This window comes from Mustela lutreola, chromosome 3 (genome assembly GCF_030435805.1).
Source record: "Mustela lutreola isolate mMusLut2 chromosome 3, mMusLut2.pri, whole genome shotgun sequence".
NCBI classification, from domain to species: domain Eukaryota; kingdom Metazoa; phylum Chordata; class Mammalia; order Carnivora; family Mustelidae; genus Mustela; species Mustela lutreola.
The window spans coordinates 33,062,962-33,074,470 of record NC_081292.1 but is presented as its reverse complement, the minus strand read 5'-3'; positions in this window follow the sequence as shown (position 1 = coordinate 33,074,470).

Genomic DNA, 11,509 nt, shown 5'->3' with positions numbered 1-11,509 from the left:
GCATATCTATGATATGATAGATATAGCATATCTATTAAGATATGCTAATATAGATATATGCTATATCTATATGCTATAATAGATATAGCATATCTATATGCATGTTACATATAATATACATATATGTTACATATAACATATGTATAGATATGCTATACTTAACTATACATGTTACATGTAACATATGTATAGATAAGCTATAATTAACTATACTTTTTTGATTCCACAAGTCACTAGTTCTGTGAGATTAAAATAAGTTACTTTTAATCTGATTGGAAAGTAGGGAAGGACTTGAATAGATGTTCAAAGAAGATATACAAATAATCAACAAGTATGGGAAATGGTGCTCAATGTTACTAATCATTAGGGAAATGCAAATCAAAACCATACCAGAAGATCATCTCATGTTGGTTAGGATGGCTATTATAAATAAAACAAGACAAAACCAAAACCAAAGGATAACAAGTGTTGGTGAATATGTGGAGGAAATTGAAAGTCTTATACACTGTTGGTGGGAATGTAAGATGGTGCAGCCATCATTGAAAATGGTATGAAAATATCTCAAAAAATAAGAATAGAGCTATCATATGATCCAGCAATTCCAGTTTTCCATATGTATCAGAAAGAATAAAAATGAGGATCTCAAAGAAGTATCTTTATTCCCATGCTCAATGCACCATTATTCATAATAGCCAAGATAAGAAAATAACTTAAAAGTCTATAGATAGGTGAATGGATAAATAAATGTGGAATATACATACTATGGGATACTATTTAGCTTTAAAAAAGAAGGGGGAAAGTGCTAAGGTAGCTGCATAGTAGGAGGACCTGAGGCTCATCTTATCCCTTGAACACATCTGGGTAACTATCAAATAATTCCAAATACCCCGGAAGTCAACCGAAAACTGACAGAAGAAATTCCATAACTAAACAGAGGGAAGAAGCCACAGGGAGGAACGTAGGAGTGAAAGAGATTACAGGTGCTGCAGAGGGGAAGGAGCTGTGGTCAAGGAGAAGGTGAGAGAGGAGCACACAGGGGAATGCACAAGGAGAACATTCCCAAGGCCATTGGCTGGGTAAATAAGAGAGACTATTTATCTGTGCCTTTGCAACCAGCAGGGGCTTAAAGACTAGAGTTTTAAAGATCAAGGGCTTGCTTAGGATAGAGCCCTGAGGGCTCTGCCCTGCTCCTGGAGAGAATGCAGGCAGTTGCTGGGGCAGATGGCAGGATCTGAGGACCTCTGGGGGCATGTAATGGGGACATTATTAGCTGTCCTGGAAGTGCTTCCCTAAGAGGCAACACGCACAGATATACAACAAAGGAGTTGCCTGGAGCCACTTCCCACCCCCACCCCTCAGCCTAAATGCAGAACCCCCTGCAGTAAATAGCACAGCACCAGCACACATTGGCTGCCTAATCTGCTTCCACCAAGTCCCACACCCCTGTGCTCTGCCAGAATGATCCTTCTTAGTCAGTACTGCCCTTCTCAGTCAAGTGTGCCTCAGTCCCAGAGTAGCAGGCCTCTTCCTCACAACACCAGCAGAAACGCTGGCCCACACCACATCTCCCAACAAGAGAGTTCTGCCGGCCTTCAGTTCTAGTGGAAGTAACATCAGGTTTCATTTAATAAGCAGACCAGAGTACACCCAGTTAAAACTTGCCACATTCTGGCCAAAGTCCAAAGACTCTCCATGCAGGTAAGGAGAAATGTTGCAGATGACTGGCCTGAAGGATAGCACAGCCAAAACACAACAGCAGGGTGCAAGCAGCAAACACCAAACACCAGAGATACTTTTGGAAGTGCCAGGCCCTGGACACTATATGACCTCTTCTTCATAAAGCCATTACTCTCAGGAGCAGAAAATATAGCAGATTCTTCTAACACAGAGAAGACAACAGAGACTTAGAAAAGATGCCAAGACTGAGGAATTCATCCCACATGAAAGAACAAGATAAGGTCGCAGTCAGAAATCTAAAAGAAACAGTTATAAGTAACATGCCTGATGGAGAATTTAAAGCAACAATCATATGGATACTCACTGCGCTTAAGGAAAGAATGGAAGACTTTGGGGAGGCCTTTACTGCAGAGAAAAAATAGTTAAAAAAACAATCAGTCAGAAATGAAAAATGCAATAACTGAAATTTGAAATAGACTGGATGCAAGGAACACAAGAAGCAGAGAAACAAGTAAGTGGTACAGAAGATAGATTAATGCTCACTTCGGCAGCACATATACTAGAAGAGAGAATAATGGACAACAATGAAGATGAACAAAAGAGAGAAAGAATTATGGATTACAAGAATAGACAGGAAGTCAGTGACTCCATTAAATGTAATAACAGTTGTACCATAGGAGTCCCAGAGGAAGAGAGAGAAAAGGGGCAGAAAATTTACTTGAGGAAATAATAGCTGAAAACTTCTCTAAGCTGGGGAAGGAAACAGACATTCACATCCAGCAGGCACAGAGAACACCAATCAAATTAACAAAAGCAGACCAATACCAAGACATATTGCATTTAAATTTGAGAGATATAGTGATAGAGAAAAAAATCTTAAAAGCAGCAAAACAAAAGAAGTTCCTAACTTACCAAGGAGGACCCATAAAACTAGCTACAGATCTCTCAATAGGAACTTGGCAAGCCAGAAGAAAGTGGTATGATATATTCAGTGTGCTGAATGAGAAAAATCTGCAGCCATTAGTATCTATCCAGCAAGGCTATTATTCAGAATAGAAGGAGAGATAAAGAGCTTCCCAGACAAATAAAAACTAGAGTATGTGACCACTAAACCAGTCCTGCAAAAAATAGTAGAGGGGACTCTGAGAGGAAAGGAAAGACTGAAAGTGACAAAAGCAAGAAAAGAACAGAGAAAATCTCCAGAAACAATGACAAAAGAAGTAATAAAGTGGGACTAAATATATATTTATCAATAATTATTCTGAAGGTAAAGGGACTAAACACTTCAATTAAAAGGCAGATAGTGTCAGAATGGATAAAAAAACAAGACCCATCTATATGCTGCCTACAAGAGACTCATTTTAGACCTACAGACACCTGCAGATTGAAAGTGAGGGGATGGGGAAACATCATCCAAATGGACATCAAAAGAAAGCTGGAGTACCTATGCTTATAGCAGACAAACTAAACTTCAAACCAAGACTGTACCAAGAGATGAACACCACAATCCACCAAGAAGACCTAACCATTGTAAATATTTATGCACCTAACATGGGAGCACCCAGACACATAAAACAATTAATAACAAACATAAAGGAACTCATTGATAACAAAACAGTAATGATAGGAGACTTTAACACCCCACTTACATCAATGGACATATTATGTAGAAAATCAGCAAGGAAACAATGGCTTCGAATGACACAATGGATGAGAGGGACTTAACAGAGATATTCAAATATTCCATCCTAAAGCAGTAGAATACACATTCTTTTCAAATGCACATGGAATGTTCTCCAGAATAGATCACATACAGGATCACAAATCAGCCCTCAACAAGTTAGAAAAGACTGAATATCATTCATATTTTCAGACCACAATCCTGTGAAACCACAGGAAAAAAATTGGATGACAAATACATAGAGGTTAAACCACATGCTACTAAACAGTGAATGAGGTCAACCAGGAAATCAAAGAAGAAGTAAAAAAAAATACAAGGAAGTAAATGAAAATAAAAACAGTCCAAAACATTTAAGATGCAACAAGAACGGTCCAAGATGGAAGTATATGGCAATACAGGCCTATGTCAAGGAGGAAGAAAAATCTCAAATAAACAACTGATCCTTATACATAAAAGAGCTAGAAAAAGAACAAAAAATGAAGCCTACAGCCAGGAATAGAAGGCAAATAATAATGATTAAAGCAGAAATAAATGATAGAGAAACTAAAGAAAAAAAAAAAAAAAGAACAGATCAATGAAACCAGGAGTTTGTTCTTTGAAAAAATTAATAAAATTGATGATCCCTTAGCCAGATTTATAAAAAGTGGAAGGACCAAAATAAGTAAAATCACAAATGAGGATAAATATCAACCAACACCACAGAAATATAAATTATAAGAGAATATTATGAAAAACTATATGCCAAAAAATTGGACAGCCTGGAAAAAAATGGATAAGTTCAAAGAAACATATAAATTGCCAAAGCTAAAACATGAAGAAATAGAAAACTTGAAAATACTGACAACCAGCAAAGAAATTGAATCAATAATCAAAAATCTCCCAACAAACCAAAGTCCAGGGCCAGATGGCTTCACAGGAGATTTCCACCAAACATTTAAGAAAGAATTAATACCCATTTTTCTCAAACTATTCCAAAAAACAGAAATGGAAAGAGAAGTTCCAAATTCATTCTATGGAGCTAGCATTACCGTGATATCAAAACCAACCAGATTCTACTAAAAAAGAGAACCACAGGCCAATATCCCTGATGAACATGGGTGCAAAAATTCTTGATAAAATACTAGCAAACTGAATCCAACAGTGCCTTAAATAATCATTTACCACAATCAGGTGGGATTTATTACTGGTCTGCAAGTGTGGTTCAATATTTACAAATCATTGTGATATACCACATTAATAAAAGAAAGGATAAGAACCATATGATTTTTTCAATAGATGTACTTTGTCAAATACTTTCATTTGATAGCATTTGACAAAATACATCATCCATTCATGATAAAAACCCTCAACAAAGTAGGATTGGAGGGAACATACCTCAACATAATCGAGGATATATATGAAAAATCCACATCTAAAATCCTCAATGGGGAAATATTGAGAACTTTTCCTCTACATCAGGAACAAGACAGGAGCATCTACCACTGTTACTTAATATAGTACTCGATGTCCAACCACAGCAGTCAAACAACAAAAAGAAATAAAAGGCATCCAAATTGGCAAAAAGGAAGAAAACTTTCACTATTTGTAGATGAGATAATAGTCTCTCTAAAAAAAAAAAAAACAGAAAGATTCCATCAAAAAATTTGTAGAACTGATAAATGAATTCATGAAATTTGCAGGATACAAAACCCAATATACAGAAATGTGTTGCATTTCTAAACACCAGTATTGAAGCAGCAGAAAGAGAAATCAAGGAATCAATGCCATTTATAGTTGCACCAAAACCCACAAAATCTTTAGGAATAAACCTAACCAAAGAGGCAAGAGATCTATACTCTGATAACTATAAAACACTAATGAAAGATATTGGAGATGATACAAAGAAATGGAAAAACATTCCATGCTCATGGATTGGAAGAACAGATATTGTTAAAACGCCTATACAACCCAAAACAATCTATACACTTAATGCAATCCCTTTAAAATACCACAAAATTTTTCACAGAGCTGGAACAAACAATCCTAAAATTTCTATGGAACCAACAAAGACCCTGAGTAGACATAACCTTTCAAGCTATAACCTTGAAAAAGAAAAGCAAAGCTGGAGGCATCACAATTGCTGACTTCAAGTTATATTACAAAGCTGTAATGATCAAGGCAGTGTGGTACTGGCACAAAAACAGACAGATCAATAGAACAAAATTGAAAACCCAGAAATGAACCCAAGATCCCTGGTGTCTGCTTGCTTCAAATTACAACATACCTCTGCCCCTTTCGAAGTATATGATAGCAGTCCAAGTGTGACAGATTTTAAAAAAAAAGATCTTGGAAATAATGATGATGTGTAAATTGTTTGCGTTCACTCCTGGTGAAACTGGAACTTGGTAAAATTGGAAAATTGGCATATGAATCAAAAGCCTTAAGATTTCCAAAATTTTATTGTACTCGTTGAGCTTCCAGGAATTTACCTTAAAGAAGTCATGACAAAAGTATAAAATGTATTTACAGTAATGCTCATAGTAGCATTATTTTTAGCAGGGATAATCTGAAAGCAAACTAAATACCTGACAAGGGGATGGGTTAAATAAAAGTTGGCACATTGTCAGATAAAGCATGGGTAATTAAGGGCGGGGCTTTAGTGCCATGTCTCCCCAGAGGCTTTCAAACCATACTAATAGCAGAATCCAGAGGCATTTTCTACCTCTTTACTCTCCTTTATCTTCTTCATCACATGTATCTTTTTACTTCACTTATTCGCTTTTTTTTTTTTTTTTTTTTTTTTTTAGTGTTCTTTGGGAGAGTGTGGCTCCATTCCTCATGCTCTACATAGTATCCCAAGAACTTAGAACATTTCCTGGTGCCCCGATAGGTATTTGTTGACTGGCCTTTGTCCTTGATCATGTGGACCTATTTGGGAAGTGTAGAATAAAGAGACTTCATTTTTACTTTACACATGGCATTATTCTAATTTTTTATAGTGTACAATAAAGAGATGATACTGGTTATTTGTGGATATGAAATTAAGGGTATTTTAAATATTTTTCTTTATAATTTCCACATTTTAAGTATGTTTGCCCATAAGTGTCATCTTTTTAGAATCAGAAAAATATTTTAAAGAACACTATAAAGCCTTGATCAGACAAAAAACTTTGGTAATATATCTTCATATATAGCTAGATGGCAATGGGTGATAATAATGTGTATTAGTTCATCCTTTGCCATGCTTAAACAATGGATGTTTATCAAAAATTATAGCATCAGTGATAAAAACATTAGCAATCACTAAATAGGAATAATTGTGCCTGATTATGACAAAATTTGTAAGAAATTTCTTTCTGTTCTCTCTTTCTTATTTTTGTTGTTTTTTTGCCTGTCTTTTAGTAAAGTAAATGCAGTATTTCCTGTCTAATGGTGACAGTATCTTTACTATGTAATTTCTAGGTGGCCCTTAAATGTACCTGAAAATAGATATAATGTTCTGGGGTGAAAATAAGGCTGTAATCTGGAGATGAAAGACACTGAATTCAGAAAAATATCTGAAAAAAGACAGTTATTTCTCAAAAAGAGCATCAGACCTAATTTTGCTTATAAAAGATTCCACTGGATTGCAACAAACCTCCCAATGTTGTATACAGCAGAGTTAAAAAATCCACTTCCAGTTTTACTATTTTTCTATTGTTTCATTCATAAAACATCTTTTATCTTACGTGGTGCCAAACATTGTGCCAGGATCTTGGAAAGGAAGGTTGACCGAGATGGACACGATCACATTTCAGGGCAAATGTACAAGCTGGAGCTTATGAGATCTGGTTCCAGGGCATTGACAGAAACCAGAATATCCTCATGAAGTAGAAGGTGAAGTTAAATGTCTAAGACTCTGGTAAAATTTCAATTTTCGAAGAGTCAAAACATGTAAAAGCATCTGTTGTGGTAATTTGCCCATTTTCTTCCTCCTATAATTTTTGGTCTGTTTTTAATGTTTTACCGATTTCTTCTTCACAGACAATCACGTTTGGGTGAGTGTAGGTTGTATGATGATTTTCCTGGGAGCAGTTGCTCTGAGCTGATGAAGAGTGTAGGGGCTCCTAACACTACAGTCTATGTCTTTTCCCCCATTTTAAATTTAGCTCTGCTGTTACTTCTTTGACCTGCCTCCACTCTGTTTCAGATTTGTATACTCGTGTTTCATGTATCAGTGATGATTCCAATTACACGCTAGGTAACAGGAGTTTAATAAAATGTGGCAATAAATTGTGGAAAGACATCATGCATGTGAAAAAAAATGTATTAAGAAATGTGTTCCAGGTAGAGCTTCCAGTATTAAATGACTAATCACTTCCACACACATATACAAAGTGAAGGTTTTATTTAGTTGAATTTGGCCTTTCAAAACTAGAATGCCAAGCAGTGACTTCCAGCTGGTTTGCTAGCCTGTCTGAAACATGTGGCAGATGTTTCTTTTCATGGAAATGTTTTAGATGGTCTTCAGTAGCCCTTCAGCCGAAGGGTAGGGTATCTTGTTCAAAGCTCACATTATTTTGATTTAAATGGCAAATGGTAATAAAAAGAATGTGCAATATTTATACTCAATCCAGCCTCATGGTCAAGATGATTAGAATTGAATCCAGGCTCTTCCTTTTAGTAGAGACACAATGTTAGGCAAGTTTCTTTTAGGTGGTGTTTCTTTATTGGCGAGACTGGAATAGTAATATCTCCTTTGCTAAGACATTGGGAAAGATCAATGATAAAAAATGTAAAATATTTAGTCCCATGTGGGACATGGTATAAGCCCCCAATATGTATATTATTATAAAGAGAGAGTCACACTAAAAGATTTGAGCAGATGTAACAACTAGAACAAAACTAAGCTGGTTGTAAGGGGTAGAGATACTATCTTGCCTTTTACTTCATTCTTACTTTCAGGTTATGCTTTGCGAGATCTTCTCCATTAGTCATAGCATCATATGGGTTAACTTCTGCTCCCCTTGCCTTCATTAAGAACTACTATAAGGAGACCCAAGTTTCAGTGCTTCCTCAGATGGGAATCATAAGTGCAATTCATTTCTGTTCTTTTCATACTGAAAGCAAACATTGAGAAAACACAGGAGTTAAGGAAGCTGTTTGCTGACCATCAGGTTTATCTTCCCACTGCTTATGTCTCAGGAACATTCTGAGAACCCATTAGGAGCCAGCCATAGTCCCTGTGTTCTATCTGTGGAAGAGAATGTGAGAGAGGAAGCCGTGTGGGCTGTGATCTCAGAGATACCATTTTTTTTTTTTAATTATATGACACTGAGAAAGTTATTTAACTTCTCTGTACCTCTTTGTTCTCCTATGTAAAATGACAATAATGGTACTTCACAGTGCGGGAGGAAGGATTAGAGAGCCCCTGTTTCCAAATGCCCAGGACAGAGCTTGACACATAACAGCCACTTAATTAAAGGCTCAGTGTTAGTATACTATTAATGATTTGCAAGAATCAAATGAATAAATGTCAAGTTAGATGAGAAGCCTAGAATGGAAAAAATCACATACTTAAAAACAAGTTGGACCTTTATCTTTAGAGAAGCAATAAATACATTGAAAAAGATTACCCGTGGGGCGCCGAGATGGTTCAGTCAGCTAAGCATCGGACTCTTGATTTCATGTGAGGTCATGATCTCAGGGTTGTGAGATGGAGGCCAGAGGAGAGCTCTGTGCTGGGCTGGGCATGGATCCTGCTTGGCATTCTCTCTGCTCCTCCCCCTCTGCTCATGCGTGTGTGTGCGTGTGTGTGTGCGTGTGTGTGTTTTTTCCCTCTTTAAAAAAATAATGTTTACCCAGGATTGTAGCTTTGGATGCAGGAAATTATGGTGAAGAACAGATATCAGAGGCTAGATTTCCTTTATATGTATATGACTAAGAGATAGAAGAGGCAGTCATATGATACAAAAGTGGGCTATCATCTGGTATATGCATTATTCGATTATTGGTAATTTGACTCTGAAAACATTATCTTTAAAAAATAGTTTTATTCAGGGATTTGGGAGCTCTGCTCTTTAGATCTACTAAAAATAATAGTTATAAAAATAGGAAACATTTGTTGAGTGCTTACTATGCACTTGGTATATTTCTGAGTGTGTTCCATGTACATGATTCAACTTTTTCTCACATTAACTCTATGAGGTAGATACTACTGCTTTTACACTATTCTATGAAAAAGGACCATTTTTCACTGTATCTTCCTAAAGAAGGGTGGGAATCTCCTTTCTTCACATGGTGTAAGAGATCTGAGGAGACATGACTTGTCTTGAGTGGAAGGAAAGAGACTATTATAAGATCCCTAAGAGGGAAGAAGGCTGTGTCTTGGATATCCTCTTACGGTTCCAGTACTACTCATTATTCTTATAATAGTGATGATAGTAATAACCACACTACTATTATTGTTGTGAATAACATTTGTTGATTACTATGCTTCATACATTTCTGTCTTATATAATGACATTTATAGGAAGGAAAGGTATTGAAATATAGGCTTTTTAATTAATACAGGTATTATAGTGTCCTGAAGTATTCATTGAAAAAGGCAACACATATTTTGTCTATTAATTTGGATATATATATTCTTCATTTCATGATATCTGTTAAGTTATAGCAAATGTAAAAAAAAATCATATAAGAAAAAATAATCAGGGAGAATGATTTCTGATTGCTTTGACTCAGAGAGTTAGATCTACTTTGGGAGTGTTAATATACTCTCTTGTCTTGGGTTGTCCTTGGGTTTAGTAATATCAACATTGAAGTTTTCAGTTACTTATTTTTAGGAAGGAATGTCAGCTGAATTTTGGGGGGTTACCATCAGAGGAGTTTGGACTTAAGCTATGAAAGTGTATATAAATCAAATATTTTATTTTATTTTTAAAGATTTTTATTTATTTGGCAGACAGAGATCACAAGTGGGCAGAGAGGCAGACAGAGAGAGATAGATGGGGAAGCAGGCTCCCTGGCAAGCAGAGAGCCCAATGTGGGGCTCAATCCCAGGACCCTGGGATCATGACCTGAGGTGAAGGCAGAGGCTTTAACCCACTGAGCCACCCCAGGCACCCCATAAATCAAATATTTTTAATATGAAAAAATATACCTAATCAATGATCCATAATAACTATACTTTATTGATTTTTATAGTAAAATATTACATTATAAATAATTTAATTCAGGTTTATCTTGCTTTAACTAATTTGAGTGTTATAAAAATCTAAAAAAAATAAATGATGGGCATTTGCTTTGCTAAAAGATTTTTTAATTACAAAAGGATTTTTGATAGGAGTCTTTGAATATAGACTCATTTAGAACATCTGAAATATATGTAACTTCACAAATTTGACTTATATATGTATTGTTTACAGTAAGAGATCATATTTTATACTGAAAGTCATACTGACTTGCCCCTGGGTTTTTATCTGGCTTCTATATTAGTTCCTTGTGTGACTGGGTTTTGGACCACATTTTTCTTAGTTTTGTTTTTGCTCTAAAATTCTAAGGTTTTGAAAAACAATCTTGTCCAACAAGTCCTCACTTCATTTAAGAAACAGGATACTTGATAGATGATAGAATTGAACAGCTGGGTTCCAATGCCTGGTTCAACATGTATTAGCTGTGCGATCTTGGGCCAATTTTAACCTCTGTGCCTCAGTTCCTCATCAGTGAAATGTTCAGGTACTTATGTGATAGGACTTCTATAAAAGTTTGCAAAACACTTAAGAGTAGCTGACACATTAAGCATTATATAAGGTATTGTTATTAATTAATTAATTATTCAGTTAAAAATCTCAAACTCACTTTACCCAGATATCAAAACTATGGAAGCATCTGTAATTAGATTAAGTTCTACCAAGGAACTTAAGAGTTGGTAAGGAAAAAAATAGGATTGAGGAACCAACCTATGAAAACTGTTGCAAAAAAAGAAAGAAAGAAAGAAAAAAATCACTTTTTAGCAAAATAAGACTAATTATGGGACACTGAAAATATTGAATGGAATGCTATCAACCATATTTTGGAATTGACTACCAACTATATTTTCTACATTTTTAAAATGAGCAATAATGGTATTTCTGAAATTAACTTCCATATATTCTCCCACCCACCCTCTTTTAACCAGAAATATGTCCAATT